Source organism: Melanerpes formicivorus, unplaced genomic scaffold (assembly GCF_026170545.1).
Source record: "Melanerpes formicivorus ecotype bairdi unplaced genomic scaffold, bMelFor1.0.p_v2 SCAF_86, whole genome shotgun sequence".
Taxonomy (NCBI): Eukaryota; Metazoa; Chordata; class Aves; order Piciformes; family Picidae; genus Melanerpes; species Melanerpes formicivorus.
This window is the reverse complement of record NW_027142438.1, coordinates 2,572,755-2,599,587: the sequence shown is the minus strand read 5'-3', so window position 1 is coordinate 2,599,587 and position 26,833 is coordinate 2,572,755.

Genomic DNA, 26,833 nt, shown 5'->3' with positions numbered 1-26,833 from the left:
CAGGACAAGCACCCTGATGCCTCCTGCTCTGCAACGGCATAGGACAAGCACCCTGATGCCTCCTGCTCTACAACAGCTTAGGACAAGCACACTGAAGGCTTCAGCTCTTCAACAGCTCAGGTCAAGAACCCTGATGCCTCCTGCTCTGCAACAGATCAGGAGAAGCACGCTGATTCCTCCTGTTCTCGAGCAGCTCAGGAAAAGCACCTAGAAGCCATCAGCTCTTCAACAGCTCAGGACAAGCTCCTTGAAACCTCCTGCTCTACAACAGCTCAGGAGAAGCTCCCTGAAGCCTTCTGCTGTAGAAGAGCTCAGGACAAGCACCCTGAAGCCTCCTACTCTACAACAGCTCAGGACAAGCACCCTGAATCCTCCTGCTGTACAACAGCTCAGGACAAGCCCCCTGAAGCCTCCTGCTCTCTAACAGCTCAGGACAAGCACCCTGATGCCTCCTGCTCTGCAACGGCTTAGGACAAGCACGCTGAAGCCTCCTGCTCTACAACAGCTCAGGACAAGTTCTTGAAGCCTTCTGCTCTACAGAAGCTCAGGACAAGCACCCTGAAGACTTCTGCTCTTCAAGAGCTCAGGACAAGCACCCTGAAACCTCCTGCTCTACAAGAGCTCAGGACAATCACCCTGAAGCATCCTGCTCTTCAACAGCACAGGAGAAGCACCCTGAAGCCTTCTGCTCTACAATAGCTCAGGACAAGCTCCTGAAGCCTTCTACTCTAGAGCAGCTCAGGACAAGCACCCTGATGCCTCCTGCTCTGCAACGGCATAGGACAAGCACCCTGAAGCCTCCTGCTCTACAGCAGCTCAGGTCAAGTTCTTGAAGCCTTCTGCTCTACAGAAGCTCAGGACAAGCACCCTGAAGACGTCTGCTCTTCAAGAGCTCAGGACAAGCACCCTGAAACCTCCTGCTCTACAAGAGCTCAGGACAAGCTCCTGAAGGCTTCTGCTCTTCAAAAGCTCAGGACAAGCTCCTGAAGCCACCTGCTGTACAACAGCACCCTGAAGCCTCCTGCTCTACAACAGCTCAGGAGAAGCACGCTGATGCCTCCTGCTCTAGAGCAGCTCAGGACAAGCACCTCGAAACCTTCTGCTCTACAGCAGCTCAGGACAAGCACCCTGATGCCTCCGGCTCTGCAACGGCATAGGACAAGCACCCTGAAGCCTCCTGCTGTACAACAGCTCAGGACAAGATCCTGAAGCCTTTAGCTCTACAGCAGCTCAAGACAGGGTTCTGAATCCTTCAGCTCTACAGCAGCTCAGGACAAGCACCCTGAAATCTCCTGCACTACAACAGCTCAGGACAAGATCCTGAACCCTTTGGCTCTACAGCAGCTCAAGACAGGGTCCTGAATCCTTCGGCTCTACAGCAGATCAGGACAAGTACCCTGAAATCTCCTGCTCTAAAACAGCTCAGGACAAGTTCTTGAAGTCTTCTGCTCTACAGAAGCTCAGGACAAGCACCCTGACGACTTCTGCTCTTCAAGAGCTCAGGACAAGCACCCTGAAAACTCCTGCTCTACAAGAGCTCAGGACAAGCACCCTGAAGCATCCTGCTCTTCAACAGCACAGGAGAAGCACCCTGAAGCCTTCTGCTCTACAATAGCTCAGGACAAGCTCCTGAAGCCTTCTACTGTACAGCAGCTCAGGACAAGCACCCTGAAGGCTTCTGCTCTACAGCAGCTCAGGACAAGCACCCTGATGCCTCCTGCTCTTCAACAGCTCAGGACAAGCTCCCTGAAGCCTTCTGCTCTACAAAAGCTCAGGACAAGCACCCTGATGCCTCCTGCTCTGCAACAGCTCAGGAGAAGCACGCTGATGCCTCCTGCTCTAGAGCAGCTCAGGACAAGCACCTAGAAGCCTTCTGCTCTTGAGGAGGAAAGGACATGCACCAGAACCCTTCTACTCTATAAGAACTCAGGACAAGCACCCTGAAGCTTCCTGCTCTACAATAGCTCAGGATAAGATCCTGAAGCCTTTGGCTCTACAGCAGCTGAAGACAAGTTCCTGAAGCCTTCTGCTCTATAGCAGCTCAGGACAAGCACCCTGAAGCCTTCTGCTCTATAGTAGCTCCGGACAAGCACCCTGAAGACTTCTGCTCTACAAGAACTCAGGACAAGCACCCTGAAGCCTTCTGCTCTACAACAGCTCTGGACAAGCACCCTGAATCATTGTGCTCTTCAACAGCTCAGGACAAGCACCCTGAAGCCTCCTGCTGTAAAACAGCTCAGGACAAGTACCCTGATGCCTTCTGCTCTTCAACAGCTCAGGACAAGCACCCTGAAGCCTCCTGCTGTACAACAGCTCTGGAGAAGCACCCTGAAGCCTTCTGCTCCACAACAGCTCAGAACAAGCACCCTGAAGCCTCATGCTGTACAACAGCTCTGGACAAGCACCCTGAATCATTGTGCTCTTCAACAGCTCAGGACAAGCACCCTGAAGCCTCCTGCTGTAAAACAGCTCAGGACAAGTACCCTGATGCCTTCTGCTCCACAACAGCTCAGAACAAGCACCCTGAAGCCTCATGCTGTACAACAGCTCAGGAGAAGCACCCTGAAGCCTTCTGCTCCACAACAGCTCAGAACAAGCACCCTGAAGCCTCATGCTGTACAACAGCTCTGGACAAGCACCCTGATGCCTCCTGCTCTGCAACAGATCAGGAGAAGCATGCTGATTCCTCCTGTTCTCGAGCAGCTTAGGACAAGCACCTAGAAGCCGTCAGCTCTTCAAGAGCTCAGGACAAGCTCCTTGAAACCTCCTGCTCTACAACAGCTCAGGACAAGCTCTCTGAAGCCTTCTGCTGTAGAAGAGCTCAGGACAAGCACCCTGAAGCCTTCCGCTCTACTACAGCTCAGGACAAGCACCCTGAAGCGTTCTGCTCTACAACAGCTCAGGAAAAGCACCCTGAATCCTTCTGCTGTACAACAGCTCAGGACAAGCACCCTGAAGCCTTCTGCTCTACAACAGCTCTGGACAAGCACCCTGAATCATTGTGCTCTTGAACAGCTCAGGACAAGCACCCTGAAGCCTTCTGCTCCACAACAGCTCAGAACAAGCACCCTGAAGCCTCATGCTGTACAACAGCTCAGGAGAAGCACCCTGAAGCCTTCTGCTCCACAACAGCTCAGAACAAGCACCCTGAAGCCTCATGCTGTACAACAGCTCAGGACAAGCACCTCGAAACCTTCTGCTCTACAGCAGCTCAGGACAAGCACCCTGAAGCCTTCTGCTCTACACCACCTCAGGACAAGCCCCCTGAATCCTCCTGCTGTACAAGAGCTCAGGACAAGCACCCTGAAGCCTTCTGGTCTACAACAGCACAGGACAAGCACCCAGATGCCTCCTGCTCTATAAAAGCTCAGGAGAAGCACTCTGAAGCCTCCTGCTCTACAACAGCTCAGAGCAATCACCCCAAATGCTCCGGCTCTTCAGCAGCTCAGGACAAGATCCTGAAGCCTTCTGCTCTACAGCAGCTCATGACAAGCTCCTGAAGCCTTCTACTCTATGGCAGCTCAGCACAAGCACCCTGAACCTTCTGCTGTACAACAGCTCAGAACAAGCACCCTGAAGCCTCCTGCTCTACAACAGCTCAAGACAAAAACCCTGATGCCTCCTGCTCACCAACCGCATAGGACAAGCACCCTGATGCCTCCTGCTCTACAACAGCTCAGGAGAACATCCTGAACCCTTTGGCTCTACAGCAGCTCAAGACAGGGTCCTGAATCCTTCGGCTCTACAGCAGCTCAGGACAAGTACCCTGAAGCCTCCTGCTCTAAAACAACTCAGGACAAGTTCTTGAAGCCTTCTGCTCTACAACAGCTCAGGACAAGCACCCTGAAGACTTCTGCTCTTCAACAGCTCAGTACAAGCACCCTGAAGCATCCTGCTCTTCAACAGCACAGGAGAAGCACCCTGAAGCCTTCTGCTCTACAATAGCTCAGGACAAGCTCCTGAAGCCTTCTACTCTAGAGCAGTTCAGGACAAGCACCCTGATGCCTTCTGCTCTTCAACAGCTCAGGACAAGGGCCCTGAAGCCTCCTGCTCTACAAGAGCTCAGGACAAGCACCCTGGTGCCTTCTGCTCTTCAACAGGTCAGGACAAGTTTCTGAAGCCTTCTGCTCTACAACAGCTCAGGACAAGCACCCTGATGCCTCCTGCTCTACAACAGCTCAGGTCAAGAACCCTGATGCCTCCTGCTCTGCAACAGCTCAGGAGAAGCATGCTGATTCCTCCTGTTCTCGAGCAGCTCAGGACAAGCACCTAGAAGCCGTCAGCTCTTCAACAGCTCAGGACAAGCTCATTGAAACCTCCTGCTCTACAACTGCTCCGGAGAAGCTCCCTGAAGCCTCCTACTCTGCAACAGCTCAGGAAAAGCACCCTGAATCCTCCTGCTGTACAACAGCTCAGCACAAGCACCCTGAAGTTTTCTGCTCTATAACAGCTCAGGACAAGCACCCTGATGCCTCCTGCTCTACAACAGCTAAGGATAAGATCCTGAAGCCTTTGGCTCTACAGCAGCTCAAGACAGGGTCCTGAATCCTTCGGCTCTACAGCAGCTCAGGACAAGAACCCGGAAGACTTCTGCTCTACAAGAGCTCAGGAGAAGCACCCTGAAACCTCCTGCTCTACAAGAGCTCAGGACAAGCACCCTGAAGCATCCTGCTCTTCAACAGCACAGGAAAAGCACCCTGAAGCCTTCTGCTCTACAATAGCTCAGGACAAGCTCCTGAAGCCTTATACTCTACAGCAGCTCAAGACAGGGTCCTGAATCCTTCGGCTCTACAGCAGCTCAGGACAAGTACCCTGAAATCTCCTGCTCTAAAACAGCTCAGGAGAAGTTCTTGAAGCCTTCTGCTCTACAGAAGCTCAGGACAAGCACCCTGAAGACTTCTGCTCTTCAAGAGCTCAGGACAAGCTCCTGAAGCCTTATACTCCACAGCAGCTCAGGACAAGCACCCTGATGCCTTCTGCACTTTAACAGCTCAGGACAAGCTCCCTCAAACCTCCTACTCTACAACAGCTCAGGAGTAGCTCCCTGAAGCCGCCTCCTCCACAAGAGCTCAGGACAAGCACCCTGAAGCCTCCTGCTGTACAACTGCTCTGGACAAGCTCCCTGAATCATTGTGCTCTTCAACAGCTCAAGACAAGCACCCTGAATTCTCCTACTCTGCAGCAGCTAAGAACAAGATCCCTGTTGCCTTCTGCTCTACAACAGCTCAGGACAAGCTCCCTGATGCTTTCTGTTCTTCAACAGCTCAGGACAAGCTCCTGAATCCTCCTGCTCTACAACAGCTCATTACAAGTTCCTGAAGCCTTCTGCTCTACAACAGCTCGGGACAACCTCCCTGAAGCCTCCTGGAGTACAACAGCTCAGGAGAAGCACGCTGATTCCTCCTGTTCTCGAGCAGCTCAGGACAAGCACCTAGAAGCCGTCAGCTCTTCAAGAGCTCAGGACAAGCTCCGGAAGCCTTCTACACTATAGGAGCTCAGGACAAGCATCCTGAAGCCTCTTGCTCTTCAACAGCTCAGGACAAGCTCCTTGAAACCTCCTGCTCTACAACAGCTCAGGAGAAGCGCCCTGAAGCCTTCTGCTGTAGAAGAGCTCAGGACAAGCACCCTGAAGCCTCCTACTCTACAACAGCTCAGGAAAAGCACCCTGAATCCTCCTGCTGTACAACAGCCCAGGACAAGCACCCTGAAGGCTTCTGCTCTTCAAAAGCTCATGACAAGCTCCTGAAGCCTTATACTCTACAGCAGCTCAGGACAAGCACCCTGACGCCTTCTGCTCTTCAAAAGCTCATGACAAGCTCCTGAAGCCTTATACTCTACAGCAGCTCAGGACAAGCACCCTGACGCCTTCTGCTCTTCAACAGCTCAGGACAAGCTCCCTGAAGCCTTCTGCTGTACAACAGCTCAGAACAAGCACCCTGAAGCCTCCTGCTGTACAACAGCTCCGGAGAAGCACACTGATACCTCCTGCCTTGAGCAGCTCAGGACAAGCACCTAGAAGCCTTCTGCTCTTGAGGAGTAAAGGACAAGCACCGGAAGCCTTCTACTCTATAGGAACTCAGGACAAGCACCCTGAAGCTTCCTGCTCTACAACAGCTCAGGAGAAGATCCTGAAGCCTTCTGCTATACAGCAGCTGAAGACAAGTTCCTGAAGCCTTCTGCTATACAGCAGCTGAAGACAAGTTCCTGAAGCCTTCTGCTCTATAGCAGCTCAGGACAAGCACCCTGAAGCCTTCTGCTCTATAGCAGCTCCGGAAAAGCACCCTGAAGACTTCTGCTCTACAACAACTCAGGACAAGTACCCTGATGCCTTCTGCTCCACAACAGCTCAGGACAAGTACCCTGATGCCTTCTGCTCTATAGCAGCTCAGGACAAGCACCCTGAAGCCTCCTGCTGTACAACAGCTCTGGACAAGCACCCTGAATCATTGTGCTCTTCAACAGCTCAGGACAAGCACCCTGAAGCCTTCTGCTCCACAACAGCTCAGGACAAGTACCCTGATGCCTTCTGCTCTTCAACAGCTCAGGACAAGCACCCTGAAGCCTCCTGCTGTACAACAGCTCTGGACAAGCACCCTGAATCATCGTGCTCTTCAACAGCTCAGGACAAGCACCCTGAAGCCTTCTGCTCCACAACAGCTCAGAACAAGAACCCTGAACCCTCATGCTGTACAACAGCTCAGGAGAAGCACCCTGAAGCCTTCTGCTCCACAACAGCTCAGAACAAGCACCCTGAAGCCTCATGCTCTGCAACAGATCAGGAGAAGCATGCTGATTCCTCCTGTTCTCGAGCAGCTCAGGACAAGCACCTAGAAGCCGTCAGCTCTTCAAGAGCTCAGGACAAGCTCCTTGAAACCTCCTGCTCTACAACAGCTCAGGACAAGCTCTCTGAAGCCTTCTGCTGTAGAAGAGCTCAGGACAAGCACCCTGAAGCCTTCTGCTCTACAACAGCTCAGGACAAGCACCCTGAAGCCTCCTACTCTACAACAGCTCAGGAAAAGCACCCTGAATCCTCCTGCTGTACAACAGCCCAGGACAAGCACCCTGAAGGCTTCTGCTCTTCAAAAGCTCATGACAAGCTCCTGAAGCCTTATACTCTACAGCAGCTCAGGACAAGCACCCTGACGCCTTCTGCTCTTCAAAAGCTCATGACAAGCTCCTGAAGCCTTATACTCTACAGCAGCTCAGGACAAGCACCCTGACGCCTTCTGCTCTTCAACAGCTCAGGACAAGCTCCCTGAAGCCTTCTGCTGTACAACAGCTCAGAACAAGCACCCTGAAGCCTCCTGCTGTACAACAGCTCCGGAGAAGCACACTGATACCTCCTGCCTTGAGCAGCTCAGGACAAGCACCTAGAAGCCTTCTGCTCTTGAGGAGTAAAGGACAAGCACCGGAAGCCTTCTACTCTATAGGAACTCAGGACAAGCACCCTGAAGCTTCCTGCTCTACAACAGCTCAGGAGAAGATCCTGAAGCCTTCTGCTATACAGCAGCTGAAGACAAGTTCCTGAAGCCTTCTGCTATACAGCAGCTGAAGACAAGTTCCTGAAGCCTTCTGCTCTATAGCAGCTCAGGACAAGCACCCTGAAGCCTTCTGCTCTATAGCAGCTCCGGAAAAGCACCCTGAAGACTTCTGCTCTACAACAACTCAGGACAAGCACCCTGAAGCCTTCTGCTCCACAACAGCTCAGGACAAGTACCCTGATGCCTTCTGCTCTTCAACAGCTCAGGACAAGCACCCTGAAGCCTCCTGCTGTACAACAGCTCTGGACAAGCACCCTGAATCATTGTGCTCTTCAACAGCTCAGGACAAGCACCCTGAAGCCTTCTGCTCCACAACAGCTCAGAACAAGAACCCTGAACCCTCATGCTGTACAACAGCTCAGGAGAAGCACCCTGAAGCCTTCTGCTCCACAACAGCTCAGAACAAGCACCCTGAAGCCTCATGCTCTGCAACAGATCAGGAGAAGCATGCTGATTCCTCCTGTTCTCGAGCAGCTCAGGACAAGCACCTAGAAGCCGTCAGCTCTTGACGAGCTCAGGACAAGCTCCTTGAAACCTCCTGCTCTACAACAGCTCAGGACAAGCTCTCTGAAGCCTTCTGCTGTAGAAGAGCTCAGGACAAGCACCCTGAAGCCTTCCGCTCTACTACAGCTCAGGACAAGCACCCTGAAGCGTTCTGCTCTACAACAGCTCAGGAAAAGCACCCTGAATCCTCCTGCTGTACAACAGCTCAGGACAAGCACCCTGAAGCCTTCTGCTCTACAACAGCTCTGGACAAGCACCCTGAATCATTGTGCTCTTCAACAGCTCAGGACAAGCACCGTGAAGCCTTCTGCTCCACAACAGCTCAGAACAAGCACCCTGAAGCCTCGTGCTGTACAACAGCTCAGGACAAGCACCTCGAAATATTTTGCTCTACAGCAGCTCAGGACAAGCACCCTGAAGCCTTCTGCTCTACACCACCTCAGGACAAGCCCCCTGAATCCTCCTGCTGTACAAGAGCTCAGGACAAGCACCCTGAAGCCTTCTGGTCTACAACAGCTCAGGACAAGCACCCAGATGCCTCCTGCTCTATAAAAGCTCAGGAGAAGCACTCTGAAGCCTCCTGCTCTACAACAGCTCAGAGCAATCGCCCCAAGTGCTCTGGCTCTTCAGTAGCTCAGGACAAGATCCTGAAGCCTTCTGCTCTACAGCAGCTCATGACAAGCTCCTGAAGCCTTCTACTCTATTTCAGCTCAGCACAAGCACCCTGAACCTTCTGCTGTACAACAGCTCAGGACAAGCACCCTGAAGCCTCCTGCTCTACAATAGCTCAAGACAAAACCCCTGATGCCTCCTGCTCACCAACCGCATAGGACAAGCACCCTGATGCCTCCTGCTCTACAACAGCTCAGGAGAACATCCTGAACCCTTTGGCTCTACAGCAGCTCAAGACAGGGTCCTGAATCCTTCGGCTCTACAGCAGCTCAGGACAAGTACCCTGAAGCCTCCTGCTCTAAAACAACTCAGGACAAGCACCCTGAAGCTTCCTGCTCTACAACAGCTCAGGAGAAGATCCTGAAGCCTTCTGCTATACAGCAGCTGAAGACAAGTTCCTGAAGCCTTCTGCTATACAGCAGCTGAAGACAAGTTCCTGAAGCCTTCTGCTCTATAGCAGCTCAGGACAAGCACCCTGAAGCCTTCTGCTCTATAGCAGCTCCGGACAAGCACTCTGAAGACTTCTGCTCTACAACAGCTCAGGACAAGCACCCTGAAGCCTTCTGCTCTACAACAGCTCAGGACAAGCACCCTGAAGCCTTCTGCTCTTCAACAGCTCAGGACAAGCACCCTGAAGCCTTCTGCTCTACAACAGCTCAGGACAAGCACCCTGAAGCCTTCTGCTCTTCAACAGCTCAGGACAAGCACCCTGATGCCTTCTGCTCTTCAACAGCTCAGGACAAGCACCCTGATGCCTCTGCTCTTCAACAGCTCAGGACAAGCACCCTGAAGCCTCCTGCTGTACAACAGCTCTGGACAAGCACCCTGAATCATTGTGCTCTTCAACAGCTCAGAACAAGCACCCTGAAGCCTCATGCTGTACAACAGCTGAGGAGAAGCACCCTGAAGCCTTCTGCTCCACAACAGCCCAGAACAAGCATCCTGAAGCCTCCTGCTGTACAACAGCTCTGGACAAGCACCCTGATGCCTCCTGCTCTACAACAGCTCGGGTCAAGAACCCTGATGCCTCCTGCTCTGCAACAGCTCAGGAGAAGCACGCTGATTCCTCCTGTTCTCGAGCAGCTCAGGACAAGCACCTAGAAGCCGTCAGCTCTTCAACAACTCAGGAAAAGCTCCTTGAAACCTCCTGCTCTACAACAGCTCAGGACAAGCTCTCTGAAGCATTCTGCTGTAGAAGAGCTCAGGAAAACCACCCTGAATCCTCCTGCTGTACAACAGCTCAGGACAAGCACCCTGAAGCCTTCTGCTCTACAACAGCTCAGGACAAGCACCCTGAAGCCTTCTGCTCTTCAACAGCTCAGGACAAGCACCCTGATGCCTTCTGCTCTTCAACAGCTCAGGACAAGCACCCTGATGCCTCTGCTCTTCAACAGCTCAGGACAAGCACCCTGAAGCCTCCTGCTGTACAACAGCTCTGGACAAGCACCCTGAATCATTGTGCTCTTCAACAGCTCAGAACAAGCACCCTGAAGCCTCATGCTGTACAACAGCTGAGGAGAAGCACCCTGAAGCCTTCTGCTCCACAACAGCCCAGAACAAGCATCCTGAAGCCTCCTGCTGTACAACAGCTCTGGACAAGCACCCTGATGCCTCCTGCTCTACAACAGCTCGGGTCAAGAACCCTGATGCCTCCTGCTCTGCAACAGCTCAGGAGAAGCACGCTGATTCCTCCTGTTCTCGAGCAGCTCAGGACAAGCACCTAGAAGCCGTCAGCTCTTCAACAACTCAGGAAAAGCTCCTTGAAACCTCCTGCTCTACAACAGCTCAGGACAAGCTCTCTGAAGCATTCTGCTGTAGAAGAGCTCAGGAAAACCACCCTGAATCCTCCTGCTGTACAACAGCTCAGGACAAGCACCCTGAAGCCTTCTGCTCTATAATAGCTCAGGACAAGCACCTCGAAACCTTCTGCTCCACAACAGCTCAGGACAAGCACCCTGAAACCTTCTGCCCTACAGCAGCTCAATACAAGCCCTCTGAATCCTCCTGCTGTACAACAGCTCAGGACAAGCACCCAGATGCCTCCTGCTGTACAAAAGCTCAGGAGAAGCACCCTGAAGCCTCCTGCTCTACAACAGGTCAGTGCAATCACCCCAAACGCTCCTGCTCTTCAGCAGCTCAGGACAAGATCATGAAGCCTTCTGCTCTACAGCAGCTCAAGACAAGCTCCTGAAGCCTTCTACTCTACGGCAGCTCAGGACAAGCACCCTGAAGCCTACTGCTCCACAAGAGCTCAGGCAAAGCACCCTGAAGCCTCCTCCTGTACAACAGCTCAGGAGAAGCACCCTGAAGCCTCCTGCTCTACAACAGCTCTGGACAAGCACCCTGAATCATTGTGCTCTTCAACAGCTCATGACAAGCACCATGAAGCCTTCTGCTCTACAATAGCTCAGGAGAAGCTCCCTGAAGCCTTCTGCTCCACAACAGCTCAGGACAAGCACCCTGAAGCCTCCTGCTGTACAACAGCTCTGGACAAGCACCCTGAATCATTGTGCTCTTCAACAGCTCAGGACAAGCACCCTGAAGCCTTCTGCTCCACAACAGCTCAGAACAAGCACCCTGAAGCCTCCTGCTGTACAACAGCTGAGGAGAAGCACCCTGAAGCCTTCTGCTCTGCAACAGCTCAGGAGAAGCACGCTGATTCCTCCTGTTCTCGAGCAGCTCAGGACAAGCACCTAGAAGCCGTCAGCTCTTCAACAGCTCAGGACAAGCTCCTTGAAACCTCCTGCTCTACAACAGCTCAGGACAAGCTCTCTGAAGCCTTCTGCTGTAGAAGAGCTCAGGACAAGCACCCTGAAGCCTTCTGCTCTACAACAGCTCAGGACAAGCACCCTGAAGCCTCCTACTCTACAACAGCTCAGGAAAAGCACCCTGAATCCTCCTCCTGTACAACAGCTCAGGAGAAGCACCCTGAAGCCTCCTCCTGTACAACAGCTCTGGACAAGCACCTTGAATCATTGTGCTCTTCAACAGCTCAAGACAAGCACCCTGAATCCGCCTGCTCTACAGCAGCTCAGGACAAGATCCCTGTCGACTTCTGCTCTACAACAGCTCAGGACAAGTTTCTGAAGCCTTACGCTGTACAACAGCTCAGGACAGCACCCTGATGCCTCCTACTCTACAGCAGCTCAGGATAAGATTCTGAAGCCTTCTGCTATACAGCAGCTCAAGACAAGCACCCTGAAGCCCTCTGCTCTACAGCAGCTCAGGACAAGGTCCCTGATGCTTTCTGCTCTTCAACAGCTCAGGACAAGCTCCCTCAAACCTCCTGCTCGACAACAGCTCAGGAGTAGCTCACTGAAGCCGCCTGCTCCACAAGAGCTCAGGAGAAGCACCCTGAAGCCTCCTGCTGTACAACAGCTCTGGACAAGCACCCTGAGTCATTGTGCTCTTCAACAGCTCAAGACAAGCACCCTGTATCCTCCTGCTCTACAGCAGCTCAGGACAAGATCCCTGTTGCCTTCTGCTCCACAACAGCTCAGGACAAGCTCCCTGATGCTTTCTGTTCTTCAACAGCTCAGGACAAGCTCCTGAATCCTCCTGCTCTACAACAGCTCATTACAAGTTCCTGAAGCCTTCTGCTCTACAACAGCTCGGGACAACCTCCCTGAAGCCTCCTGGAGTACAACAGCTCAGGATAAGCAAGCTGATGCCTCCTGCTCTGCAACAGCTCAGGAGATGCAGGCTGATTCCTCCTGTTCTCGAGCAGCTCAGGACAAGCACCTAGAAGCTGTCAGCTCTTCAAGAGCTCAGGACAAGCTCCGGAAGCCTTCTACACTATAGGAGCTCAGGACAAGCATCCTGAAGCCTCTTGCTCTTCAACAGCTCAGGACAAGCTCCTTGAAACCTCCTGCTCTACAACAGCTCATGAGAAGCGCCCTGAAGCCTTCTGCTGTAGAAGAGCTCAGGACAAGCACCCTGAAGCCTTCTGCTCTACAACAGCTCAGGACAAGCACCCTGAAACCTCCTGCTCTACAAAAGCTCAGGACAAGCACCCTGAAGCATCCTGCTCTTCAACAGCACAGGAGAAGCGCGCTGATGCCTCCTGCTCTAGAGCAGCTCAGGACCAGCACCTAGAAGCCTTCTGCTGTGCAACAGCTCAGAACAAGCACCCTGAAGCATCCTGCTCTACAACAGCTCAGGAGAAGCACGGTGATGCCTCCTGCTCTAGAGCAGCTCAGGACCAGCACCTAGAAGCCTTCTGCTGTTGAGGAGCAAAGGACAAGCACCCTGAAGCCTTCTGCTCTGCAACAGCTCAGGAGAAGCACGCTGATTCCTCCTGTTCTCGAGCAGCTCAGGACAAGCACCTAGAAGCTGTCAGCTCTTCAAGAGCTCAGGACAAGCTCCGGAAGCCTTCTACACTATAGGAGCTCAGGACAAGCATCCTGAAGCCTCTTGCTCTTCAACAGCTCAGGACAAGCTCCTTGAAACCTCCTGCTCTACAACAGCTCAGGAGAAGCGCCCTGAAGCCTTCTGCTGTAGAAGAGCTCAGGACAAGCACCCTGAAGCCTTCTGCTCTACAACAGCTCAGGACAAGCACCCTGAAGCCTCCTACTCTACAACAGCTGAGGAAAAGCACCCTGAATCCTCCTGCTGTACAACAGCTCAGGACAAGCACCCTGAAGACTTCTGCTCTTCAAGAGCTCAGGACAAGCACCCTGAAACCTCCTGCTCTACAAGAGCTCAGGACAAGCACCCTGAAGCATCCTGCTCTTCAACAGCACAGGAGAAGCACCCTGAAGACTTCTGCTCTACAATAGCTCAGGACAAGCTCCTGAAGCCTTCTACTCTACAGCAGCTCAGGACAAGCACCCTGATGCCTTCTGCTGTACAACAGGTCAGAACAAGCACCCTGAAGCCTCCTGCTCTACAACAGCTCAGGAGAAGCACGCTGAAGCCTCCTGCTCTACAACAGCTCAGGAGAAGCACGCTGATGCCTCCTGCTCTAGAGCAGCTCAGGACCAGCACCTAGAAGCCTTCTGCTCTTGAGGAGCAAAGGACATGCACCCTGAAGCCTTCTGCTCTACAACAGCTCAGGGTAAGATCTTGAAGCCTTCTGCTATAAAGCAGCTCAAGACAAGTTCCTGAAGCCTTCTGCTCTACAGCAGCTCAGGACAAGCACCCTGAAGCCTTCTGCTCTTCAACAGCTCAGGACAAGCATCCTGATGCCTTCTGCTCTTCAACAGCTCAGGACAAGCACCCTGAAGCCTTCTGCCCCACAACAGCTCTGGACAAGCACCCTGAATCATTGTGCTCTTCAACAGCTCATGACAAGTACCATGAAGCCTTCTGCTCTACAATAGCTCAGTAGTAGTTCCTAAAGCCTTCCGCTCTTCAACAGCTCAGGAGAAGCTCCCTGAATCCTTCTGCTCCACAAGAGCTCAGGAGAAGCACCCTGAAGCCTCATGCTGTACAACAGCTCAGGACAAGCACCCTGAAGCCTCCTGCTCTACAACAGCTCTGGACAAGCGCCCTGAATCATTGTGCTCTTCAACAGCTCATGACAAGCACCATGAAGCCTTCTGCTCTACAATAGCTCAGGAGAAGCTCCCTGAAGCCTTCTGCTCCACAACAGCTCAGGACAAGCACCCTGAAGCCTCCTGCTGTACAACAGCTCTGGACAAGCACCCTGAATCATTGTGCTCTTCAACAGTTCATGACAAGCACCATGAAGCCTTCTGCTCTTCAACAGCTCAGGAGAAGCTCCCTGAAGCCTTCTGCTCCACAACAGCTCAGGACAAGCACCCTGATGCCTCCTGCTCTGCAACAGCTCAGGAGAAGCACGCTGATTCCTCCTGTTCTTTAGCAGCTCAGGACAAGCACCTAGAAGCCGTCAGCTCTTCAACAGCTCTGGACAAGCTCCTTGAAACCTCCTGCTCTACAACAGCTCAGGACAAGCTCTCTGAAGCCTTCCGCTCTACAACAGCTCAGGACAAGCACCCTGAAGCCTTCTGCTCTACAACAGCTCAGGACAAGCACCTCGAAACCTTCTGCTCTACAGCAGCTCAGGACAAGCACCCTGAAGCCTTCTGCTCTACACCACCTCAGGACAAGCCCCCTGAATCCTCCTGCTGTACAAGAGCTCAGGACAAGCACCCTGAAGCCTTCTGGTCTACAACAGCTCAGGACAAGCACCCAGATGCCTCCTGCTCTATAAAAGCTCAGGAGAAGCACTCTGAAGCCTCCTGCTCTACAACAGCTCAGAGCAATCACCCCAAATGCTCTGGCTCTTCAGTAGCTCAGGACAAGATCCTGAAGCCTTCTGCTCTACAGCAGCTCATGACAAGCTCCTGAAGCCTTCTACTCTATTTCAGCTCAGCACAAGCACCCTGAACCTTCTGCTGTACAACAGCTCAGGAAAAGCACCCTGAAGCCTCCTGCTCTACAACAGCTCAAGACAAAACCCCTGATGCCTCCTGCTCACCAACCGCATAGGACAAGCACCCTGATGCCTCCTGCTCTACAACAGCTCAGGAGAACATCCTGAACCCTTTGGCTCTACAGCAGCTCAAGACAGGGTCCTGAATCCTTCGGCTCTACAGCAGCTCAGGACAAGTGCCCTGAAGCCTCCTGCTCTAAAACAACTCAGGACAAGCACCCTGAAGCTTCCTGCTCTACAACAGCTCAGGAGAAGATCCTGAAGCCTTCTGCTATACAGCAGCTGAAGACAAGTTCCTGAAGCCTTCTGCTATACAGCAGCTGAAGACAAGTTCCTGAAGCCTTCTGCTCCACAACAGCCCAGAACAAGCATCCTGAAGCCTCCTGCTGTACAACAGCTCTGGACAAGCACCCTGATGCCTCCTGCTCTACAACAGCTCAGGTCAAGAACCCTGATGACTCCTGCTCTGCAACAGCTCAGGAGAAGCACGCTGATTCCTCCTGTTCTCGAGCAGCTCAGGACAAGCACCTAGAAGCCGTCACCTCTTCAACAACTCAGGAAAACCACCCTGAATCCTCCTGCTGTACAACAGCTCAGGACAAGCACCCTGAAGCCTTCTGCTCTATAATAGCTCAGGACAAGCACCTCGAAACCTTCTGCTCTACAGCAGCTCAGGACAAGCACCCTGAAACCTTCTGCCCTACAGCAGCTCAGGACAAGCCCTCTGAATCCTCCTGCTGTACAACAGCTCAGGACAAGCACCCAGATTCCTCCTGCTGTACAAAAGCTCAGGAGAAGCACCCTGAAGCCTCCTGCTCTACAACAGGTCAGTGCAATCACCCCAAACGCTCCTGCTCTTCAGCAGCTCAGGACAAGATCATGAAGCCTTCTGCTCTACAGCAGCTCAAGACAAGCTCCTGAAGCCTTCTACTCTACGGCAGCTCAGGACAAGCACCCTGAAGCCTACTGCTCCACAAGAGCTCAGGCAAAGCACCCTGAAGCCTCCTCCTGTACAACAGCTCTGGAGAAGCACCCTGAAGCCTCCTGCTCTACAACAGCTCTGGACAAGCACCCTGAATCATTGTGCTCTTCAACAGCTCATGACAAGCACCATGAAGCCTTCTGCTCTACAATAGCTCAGGAGAAGCTCCCTGAAGCCTTCTGCTCCACAACAGCTCAGGACAAGCACCCTGAAGCCTCCTGCTGTACAACAGCTCTGGACAAGCACCCTGAATCATTGTGCTCTTCAACAGCTCAGGACAAGCACCCTGAAGCCTTCTGCTCCACAACAGCTCAGAACAAGCACCCTGAAGCCTCATGCTGTACAACAGCTGGGGAGAAGCACCCTGAAGCCTTCTGCTCTGCAACAGCTCAGGAGAAGCACGCTGATTCCTCCTGTTCTCGAGCAGCTCAGGACAAGCACCTAGAAGCCGTCAGCTCTTCAACAGCTCAGGACAAGCTCCTTGAAACCTCCTGCTCTACAACAGCTCAGGACAAGCTCTCTGAAGCCTTCTGCTGTAGAAGAGCTCAGGACAAGCACCCTGAAGCCTTCTGCTCTACAACAGCTCAGGACAAGCACCCTGAAGCCTCCTACTCTACAACAGCTCAGGAAAAGCACCCTGAATCCTCCTCCTGTACAACAGCTCTGGACAAGCACCTTGAATCATTGTGCTCTTCAACAGCTCAAGACAAGCACCCTGAATCCGCCTGCTCTACAGCAGCTCAGGACAAGATCCCTGTCGACTTCTGCTCTACAACAGCTCAGGACAAGTTTCTGAAGCCTTACGCTGTACAACAGCTCAGGACAGCACCCTGATGCCTCCTACTCTACAGCAGCTCAGGATAAGATTCTGAAGCCTTCTGCTATACAGCAGCTCAAGACAAGCACCCTGAAGCCCTCTGCTCTACAGCAGCTCAGGACAAGGTCCCTGATGCTTTCTGCTCTTCAACAGCTCAGGACAAGCTCCCTCAAACCTCCTGCTCGACAACAGCTCAGGAGTAGCTCACTGAAGCCGCCTGCTCCACAAGAGCTCAGGAGAAGCACCCTGAAGCCTCCTGCTGTACAACAGCTCTGGACAAGCACCCTGAATCATTGTGCTCTTCAACAGCTCAAGACAAGCACCCTGTATCCTCCTGCTCTACAGCAGCTCAGGACAAGATCCCTGTTGCCTTCTGCTCCACAACAGCTCAGGACAAGCTCCCTGATGCTTTCTGTTCTTCAACAGCTCAGGACAAGCTCCTGAATCCTCCTGCTCTACAACAGCTCATTACAAGTTCCTGAAGCCTTCTGCTCTACAACTGCTCGGGACAACCTCCCTGAAGCCTCCTGGAGTACAACAGCTCAGGATAAGCAAGCTGATGCCTCCTGCTCTGCAACAGCTCAGGAGATGCAGGCTGATTCCTCCTGTTCTCGAGCAGCTCAGGACAAGCACCTAGAAGCTGTCAGCTCTTCAAGAGCTCAGGACAAGCTCCGGAAGCCTTCTACACTATAGGAGCTCAGGACAAGCATCCTGAAGCCTCTTGCTCTTCAACAGCTCAGGACAAGCTCCTTGAAACCTCCTGCTCTACAACAGCTCATGAGAAGCGCCCTGAAGCCTTCTGCTGTAGAAGAGCTCAGGACAAGCACCCTGAAGCCTTCTGCTCTACAACAGCTCAGGACAAGCACCCTGAAACCTCCTGCTCTACAAGAGCTCAGGACAAGCACCCTGAAGCATCCTGCTCTTCAACAGCACAGGAGAAGCGCGCTGATGCCTCCTGCTCTAGAGCAGCTCAGGACCAGCACCTAGAAGCCTTCTGCTGTACAACAGCTCAGAACAAGCACCCTGAAGCGTCCTGCTCTACAACAGCTCAGGAGAAGCACGGTGATGCCTCCTGCTCTAGAGCAGCTCAGGACCAGCACCTAGAAGCCTTCTGCTGTTGAGGAGCAAAGGACAAGCACCCTGAAGCCTTCTGCTCTATAACAGCTCAGGGTAAGATCTTGAAGCCTTCTGCTATAAAGCAGCTCAAGACAAGTTCCTGAAGCCTTCTGCTCTACAACAGCTCGGGACAACCTCCCTGAAGCCTCCTGGAGTACAACAGCTCAGGAGAAGCACGCTGATTCCTCCTGTTCTCGAGCAGCTCAGGACAAGCACCTAGAAGCTGTCAGCTCTTCAAGAGCTCAGGACAAGCTCCGGAAGCCTTCTACACTATAGGAGCTCAGGACAAGCATCCTGAAGCCTCTTGCTCTTCAACAGCTCCGGACAAGCTCCTTGAAACCTCCTGCTCTACAACAGCTCAGGAGAAGCGCCCTGAAGCCTTCTGCTGTAGAAGAGCTCAGGACAAGCACCCTGAAGCCTTCTGCTCTACAACAGCTCAGGACAAGCACCCTGAAGCCTTCTGTTGTAGAAGAGCTCAGGACAAGCACCTTGAAGCCTTCTGCTCTACAACAGCTCAGGACAAGCACCCTGAAGCCTCCTACTCTACAACAGCTGAGGAAAAGCACCCTGAATCCTCCTGCTGTACAACAGCTCAGGACAAGCACCCTGAAGCCTTCTGCTCTATAACAGCTCAGGACAAGCACCTAGAAGCCGTCAGCTCTTCAACAGCTCTGGACAAGCTCCTTGAAACCTCCTGCTCTACAACAGCTCAGGACAAGCTCTCTGAAGCCTTCCGCTCTACAACAGCTCAGGACAAGCACCCTGAAGCCTTCTGCTCTACAACAGCTCAGGACAAGCACCTCGAAACCTTCTGCTCTACAGCAGCTCAGGACAAGCACCCTGAAGCCTTCTGCTCTACAGCACCTCAGGACAAGCCCCCTGAATCCTCCTGCTGTACAACAGCTCAGGACAAGCACCCTGAAGCCTCCTGCTCTACAACAGCTCAGGAAAAGCACCCAGATGCCTCCTGCTCTACAAAAGCTCAGGAGAAGCACCCTGAAGCCTCCTGCTCTACAACAGCTCAGAGCAATCACCCCAAATGCTCCTGCTCTTAGTATTCAGTATTCGTAAGGTTGGAAGGGACCTCAAAGATCATCAAGTCCAACCTGTCACCCCAGACCTCATGACTAGAGTAGGGAGGACACTACTGCCCACTGCAGGCTTTGAACTCACAACCTTCCCATTAAGGGTCTGATGCACTACCAACTGAGCCACTTGAAGGACCATCTTCAGCAGCTCAGGACAAGATCCTGAAGCCTTCTGCTCTACAGCAGCTCAAGACAAGCTCCTGAAGCCTTCTACTCTATGGCAGCTCAGCACAAGCACCCTGAACCTTCTACTGTACAACAGCTCAGAACAAGAACCCTGAAGCCTCCTGCTCTACAACAGCTCAGGACAAGCACCCTGATGCCTCCTGCTCTGCAACGGCATAGGACAAGCACCCTGATGCCTCCTGCTCTACAACAGCTCAGGACAAGATGCTGAACCCTTTGGCTCTACAGCAGCTCAAGACAAGGTCTTGAATCCTTCTGCTCTACGACAGCTCAGGACAAGTTCTTGAAGCCTTCTGCTCCACGACAGCTCAGGACAAGCACCCTGAAGACTTCCGCTCTTCAACAGCTCAGGACAAGCACCCTGAAGCATCCTGCTCTTCAACAGCTCAGGACAAGCACCCTGATGCCTCCTGCTCTACAACAGCTCAGGTCAAGAACCCTGATGCCTCCTGCTCTGCAACAGCTCAGGAGAAGCACGCTGATTCCTCCTGTTCTCGAGCAGCTCAGGACAAGCACCTAGAAGCCGTCAGCTCTTCAACAGCTCAGGACAAGCTCCTTGAAACCTCCTGCTCCACAACAGCTCAGGAGAAGCTCCCTGAAGCCTTCTGCTGTAGAAGAGATCAGGACAAGCACCCTGAAGCCTTCTGCTCTACAACAGCTCAGGGAAAGCACCCTGAATCCTCCTGCTGTACAACAGCTCAGGACAAGCACCCTGAAGCCTTCTGCTCTATAACAGTTCAGGACAAGCACCCTGAAGCATCCTGTTCTTCAACAGCACAGGAGAAGCACCCTGAAGCCTTCTGCTCTCCAAGAGCTCAGGACAAGCTCCTGAAGCCTTATACTCTACAGCAGCTCAGGACAAGGTCCCTGATGCTTTCTGCTCTTCAACAGCTCAGGACAAGCTCCCTCAAACCTCCTGCTCGACAACAGCTCAGGAGTAGCTCACTGAAGCCGCCTGCTCCACAAGAGCTCAGGAGAAGCACCCTGAAGCCTCCTGCTGTACAACAGCTCTGGACAAGCACCCTGAATCATTGTGCTCTTCAACAGCTCAAGACAAGCACCCTGTATCCTCCTGCTCTACAGCAGCTCAGGACAAGATCCCTGTTGCCTTCTGCTCCACAACAGCTCAGGACAAGCTCCCTGATGCTTTCTGTTCTTCAACAGCTCAGGACAAGCTCCTGAATCCTCCTGCTCTACAACAGCTCATTACAAGTTCCTGAAGCCTTCTGCTCTACAACAGCTCGGGACAACCTCCCTGAAGCCTCCTGGAGTACAACAGCTCAGGATAAGCAAGCTGATGCCTCCTGCTCTGCAACAGCTCAGGAGATGCAGGCTGATTCCTCCTGTTCTCGAGCAGCTCAGGACAAGCACCTAGAAGCTGTCAGCTCTTCAAGAGCTCAGGACAAGCTCCGGAAGCCTTCTACACTATAGGAGCTCAGGACAAGCATCCTGAAGCCTCTTGCTCTTCAACAGCTCAGGACAAGCTCCTTGAAACCTCCTGCTCTACAACAGCTCATGAGAAGCGCCCTGAAGCCTTCTGCTGTAGAAGAGCTCAGGACAAGCACCCTGAAGCCTTCTGCTCTACAACAGCTCAGGACAAGCACCCTGAAACCTCCTGCTCTACAAGAGCTCAGGACAAGCACCCTGAAGCATCCTGCTCTTCAACAGCACAGGAGAAGCACGCTGATGCCTCCTGCTCTAGAGCAGCTCAGGACCAGCACCTAGAAGCCTTCTGCTGTACAACAGCTCAGAACAAGCACCCTGAAGCGTCCTGCTCTACAACAGCTCAGGAGAAGCACGGTGATGCCTCCTGCTCTAGAGCAGCTCAGGACCAGCACCTAGAAGCCCTCTGCTCTTGAGGAGCAAAGGACAAGCACCCTGAAGCCTTCTGCTCTACAACAGCTCAGGGTACGATCTTGAAGCCTTCTGCTATAAAGCAGCTCAAGACAAGTTCCTGAAGCCTTCTGCTCTACAACAGCTCGGGACAACCTCCCTGAAGCCTCCTGGAGTACAACAGCTCAGGAGAAGCACGCTGATTCCTCCTGTTCTCGAGCAGCTCAGGACAAGCACCTAGAAGCTGTCAGCTCTTCAAGAGCTCAGGACAAGCTCCGGAAGCCTTCTACACTATAGGAGCTCAGGACAAGCATCCTGAAGCCTCTTGCTCTTCAAAAGCTCAGGACAAGCTCCTTGAAACCTCCTGCTCTACAACAGCTCAGGAGAAGCGCCCTGAAGCCTTCTGCTGTAGAAGAGCTCAGGACAAGCACCCTGAAGCCTTCTGCTATACAACAGCTCAGGACAAGCACCCTGAAGCCTCCTACTCTACAACAGCTGAGGAAAAGCACCCTGAATCCTCCTGCTGTACAACAGCTCAGGACAAGCACCCTGAAGCCTTCTGCTCTATAACAGCTCAGGACAAGCACCCTGATGCCTCCTGCTCTACAACAGCTCAGGACAAGATCCTGAAGCCTTTGGCTCTACAGCAGCTCAAGACAGGGTCCTGAATCCTTCGGCTCTACAGCAGCACAGGACAAGTACCCTGAAATCTCCTGCTCTAAAACAGCTCAGGACAAGTTCTTGAAGCCTTCTGCTCTACAGAAGCTCAGGACAAGCACCCTGAAGACTTCTGCTCTTCAAGAGCTCAGGACAAGCACCCTGAAACCTCCTGCTCTACAAGAGCTCAGGACAAGCACCCTGAAGCATCCTGCTCTTCAACAGCACAGGAGAAGCACCCTGAAGACTTCTGCTCTACAATAGCTCAGGACAAGCTCCTGAAGCCTTCTACTCTACAGCAGCTCAGGACAAGCACCCTGATGCCTTCTGCTGTACAACAGGTCAGAACAAGCACCCTGAAGCCTCCTGCTCTACAACAGCTCAGGAGAAGCACGCTGAAGCCTCCTGCTCTACAACAGCTCAGGAGAAGCACGCTGATGCCTCCTGCTCTAGAGCAGCTCAGGACCAGCACCTAGAAGCCTTCTGCTCTTGAGGAGCAAAGGACATGCACCCTGAAGCCTTCTGCTCTACAACAGCTCAGGGTACGATCTTGAAGCCTTCTGCTATAAAGCAGCTCAAGACAAGTTCCTGAAGCCTTCTGCTCTACAGCAGCTCAGGACAAGCACCCTGAAGCCTTCTGCTCTTCAACAGCTCAGGACAAGCATCCTGATGCCTTCTGCTCTTCAACAGCTCAGGACAAGCACCCTGAAGCCTTCTGCCCCACAACAGCTCTGGACAAGCACCCTGAATCATTGTGCTCTTCAACAGCTCATGACAAGTACCATGAAGCCTTCTGCTCTACAATAGCTCAGTAGTAGTTCCTAAAGCCTTCCGCTCTTCAACAGCTCAGGAGAAGCTCCCTGAATCCTTCTGCTCCACAAGAGCTCAGGAGAAGCACCCTGAAGCCTCATGCTGTACAACAGCTCAGGACAAGCACCCTGAAGCCTCCTGCTCTACAACAGCTCTGGACAAGCGCCCTGAATCATTGTGCTCTTCAACAGCTCATGACAAGCACCATGAAGCCTTCTGCTCTACAATAGCTCAGGAGAAGCTCCCTGAAGCCTTCTGCTCCACAACAGCTCAGGACAAGCACCCTGAAGCCTCCTGCTGTACAACAGCTCTGGACAAGCACCCTGAATCATTGTGCTCTTCAACAGTTCATGACAAGCACCATGAAGCCTTCTGCTCTTCAACAGCTCAGGAGAAGCTCCCTGAAGCCTTCTGCTCCACAACAGCTCAGGACAAGCACCCTGATGCCTCCTGCTCTGCAACAGCTCAGGAGAAGCACGCTGATTCCTCCTGTTCTTTAGCAGCTCAGGACAAGCACCTAGAAGCCGTCAGCTCTTCAACAGCTCTGGACAAGCTCCTTGAAACCTCCTGCTCTACAACAGCTCAGGACAAGCTCTCTGAAGCCTTCCGCTCTACAACAGCTCAGGACAAGCACCCTGAAGCCTTCCGCTCTACAACAGCTCAGGACAAGCACCCTGAAGCCTTCTGCTCTACAACAGATCAGGACAAGCACCTCGAAACCTTCTGCTCTTCAACAGCTCAGGACAAGCACCCTGATGCCTCCTGCTCTACAACAGCTCAGGTCAAGAACCCTGATGCCTCCTGCTCTGCAACAGCTCAGGAGAAGCACGCTGATTCCTCCTGTTCTCGAGCAGCTCAGGACAAGCACCTAGGAGCCGTCAGCTCTTCAACAGCTCAGGACAAGCTCCTTGAAACCTCCTGCTCCACAACAGCTCAGGAGAAGCTCCCTGAAGCCTTCTGCTGTAGAAGAGATCAGGACAAGCACCCTGAAGCCTTCTGCTCTACAACAGCTCAGGGAAAGCACCCTGAATCCTCCTGCTGTACAACAGCTCAGGACAAGCACCCTGAAGCCTTCTGCTCTATAACAGTTCAGGACAAGCACCCTGAAGCATCCTGTTCTTCAACAGCACAGGAGAAGCACCCTGAAGCCTTCTGCTCTCCAAGAGCTCAGGACAAGCTCCTGAAGCCTTATAGTCTACAGCAGCTCAGGACAAGGTCCCTGATGCTTTCTGCTCTTCAACAGCTCAGGACAAGCTCCCTCAAACCTCCTGCTCGACAACAGCTCAGGAGTAGCTCACTGAAGCCGCCTGCTCCACAAGAGCTCAGGAGAAGCACCCTGAAGCCTCCTGCTGTACAACAGCTCTGGACAAGCACCCTGAATCATTGTGCTCTTCAACAGCTCAAGACAAGCACCCTGTATCCTCCTGCTCTACAGCAGCTCAGGACAAGATCCCTGTTGCCTTCTGCTCCACAACAGCTCAGGACTAGCTCCCTGATGCTTTCTGTTCTTCAACAGCTCAGGACAAGCTCCTGAATCCTCCTGCTCTACAACAGCTCATTACAAGTTCCTGAAGCCTTCTGCTCTACAACAGCTCGGGACAACCTCCCTGAAGCCTCCTGGAGTACAACAGCTCAGGATAAGCAAGCTGATGCCTCCTGCTCTGCAACAGCTCAGGAGATGCAGGCTGATTCCTCCTGTTCTCGAGCAGCTCAGGACAAGCACCTAGAAGCTGTCAGCTCTTCAAGAGCTCAGGACAAGCTCCGGAAGCCTTCTACACTATAGGAGCTCAGGACAAGCATCCTGAAGCCTCTTGCTCTTCAACAGCTCAGGACAAGCTCCTTGAAACCTCCTGCTCTACAACAGCTCATGAGAAGCGCCCTGAAGCCTTCTGCTGTAGAAGAGCTCAGGACAAGCACCCTGAAGCCTTCTGCTCTACAACAGCTCAGGACAAGCACCCTGAAACCTCCTGCTCTACAAGAGCTCAGGACAAGCACCCTGAAGCATCCTGCTCTTCAACAGCACAGGAGAAGCACGCTGATGCCTCCTGCTCTAGAGCAGCTCAGGACCAGCACCTAGAAGCCTTCTGCTGTACAACAGCTCAGAACAAGCACCCTGAAGCGTCCTGCTCTACAACAGCTCAGGAGAAGCACGGTGATGCCTCCTGCTCTAGAGCAGCTCAGGACCAGCACCTAGAAGCCCTCTGCTCTTGAGGAGCAAAGGACAAGCACCCTGAAGCCTTCTGCTCTACAACAGCTCAGGGTAAGATCTTGAAGCCTTCTGCTATAAAGCAGCTCAAGACAAGTTCCTGAAGCCTTCTGCTCTACAACAGCTCGGGACAACCTCCCTGAAGCCTCCTGGAGTACAACAGCTCAGGAGAAGCACGCTGATTCCTCCTGTTCTCGAGCAGCTCAGGACAAGCACCTAGAAGCTGTCAGCTCTTCAAGAGCTCAGGACAAGCTCCGGAAGCCTTCTACACTATAGGAGCTCAGGACAAGCATCCTGAAGCCTCTTGCTCTTCAAAAGCTCAGGACAAGCTCCTTGAAACCTCCTGCTCTACAACAGCTCAGGAGAAGCGCCCTGAAGCCTTCTGCTGTAGAAGAGCTCAGGACAAGCACCCTGAAGCCTTCTGCTCTACAACAGCTCAGGACAAGCACCCTGAAGCCTCCTACTCTACAACAGCTGAGGAAAAGCACCCTGAATCCTCCTGCTGTACAACAGCTCAGGACAAGCACCCTGAAGCCTTCTGCTCTATAACAGCTCAGGACAAGCACCCTGATGCCTCCTGCTCTGCAACGGCATAGGACAAGCACCCTGATGCCTCCTGCTCTACAACAGCTCAGGACAAGATCCTGAAGCCTTTGGCTCTACAGCAGCTCAAGACAGGGTCCTGAATCCTTCGGCTCTACAGCAGCACAGGACAAGTACCCTGAAATCTCCTGCTCTAAAACAGCTCAGGACAAGTTCTTGAAGCCTTCTGCTCTACAGAAGCTCAGGACAAGCACCCTGAAGACTTCTGCTCTTCAAGAGCTCAGGACAAGCACCCTGAAACCTCCTGCTCTACAAGAGCTCAGGACAAGCACCCTGAAGCATCCTGCTCTTCAACAGCACAGGAGAAGCACCCTGAAGACTTCTGCTCTACAATAGCTCAGGACAAGCTCCTGAAGCCTTCTACTCTACAGCAGCTCAGGACAAGCACCCTGATGCCTTCTGCTGTACAACAGGTCAGAACAAGCACCCTGAAGCCTCCTGCTCTACAACAGCTCAGGAGAAGCACGCTGAAGCCTCCTGCTCTACAACAGCTCAGGAGAAGCACGCTGATGCCTCCTGCTCTAGAGCAGCTCCGGACCAGCACCTAGAAGCCTTCTGCTCTTGAGGAGCAAAGGACATGCACCCTGAAGCCTTCTGCTCTACAACAGCTCAGGGTAAGATCTTGAAGCCTTCTGCTATAAAGCAGCTCAAGACAAGTTCCTGAAGCCTTCTGCTCTACAGCAGCTCAGGACAAGCACCCTGATGCCTTCTGCTCTTCAACAGCTCAGGAGAAGCACGCTGATGCCTCCTGCTCTAGAGCAGCTCCGGACCAGCACCTAGAAGCCTTCTGCTCTTGAGGAGCAAAGGACATGCACCCTGAAGCCTTCTGCTCTACAACAGCTCAGGGTAAGATCTTGAAGCCTTCTGCTATAAAGCAGCTCAAGACAAGTTCCTGAAGCCTTCTGCTCTACAGCAGCTCAGGAGAAGCACCCTGAAGCCTTCTGCTCTACAACAGCTCAGGAGAAGCACGCTGATGCCTCCTGCTCTAGAGCAGCTCCGGACCAGCACCTAGAAGCCTTCTGCTCTTGAGGAGCAAAGGACATGCACCCTGAAGCCTTCTGCTCTACAACAGCTCAGGGTAAGATCTTGAAGCCTTCTGCTATAAAGCAGCTCAAGACAAGTTCCTGAAGCCTTCTGCTCTTCAACAGCTCAGGACAAGCATCCTGATGCCTTCTGCTCTTCAACAGCTCAGGACAAGCACCCTGAAGCCTTCTGCCCCACAACAGCTCTGGACAAGCACCCTGAATCATTGTGCTCTTCAACAGCTCATGACAAGTACCATGAAGCCTTCTGCTCTACAATAGCTCAGGAGAAGCTCCCTGAAGCCTTCTGCTCCACAACAGCTCAGGACAAGCACCCTGAAGCCTCCTGCTGTACAACAGCTCTGGACAAGCACCCTGAATCATTGTGCTCTTCAACAG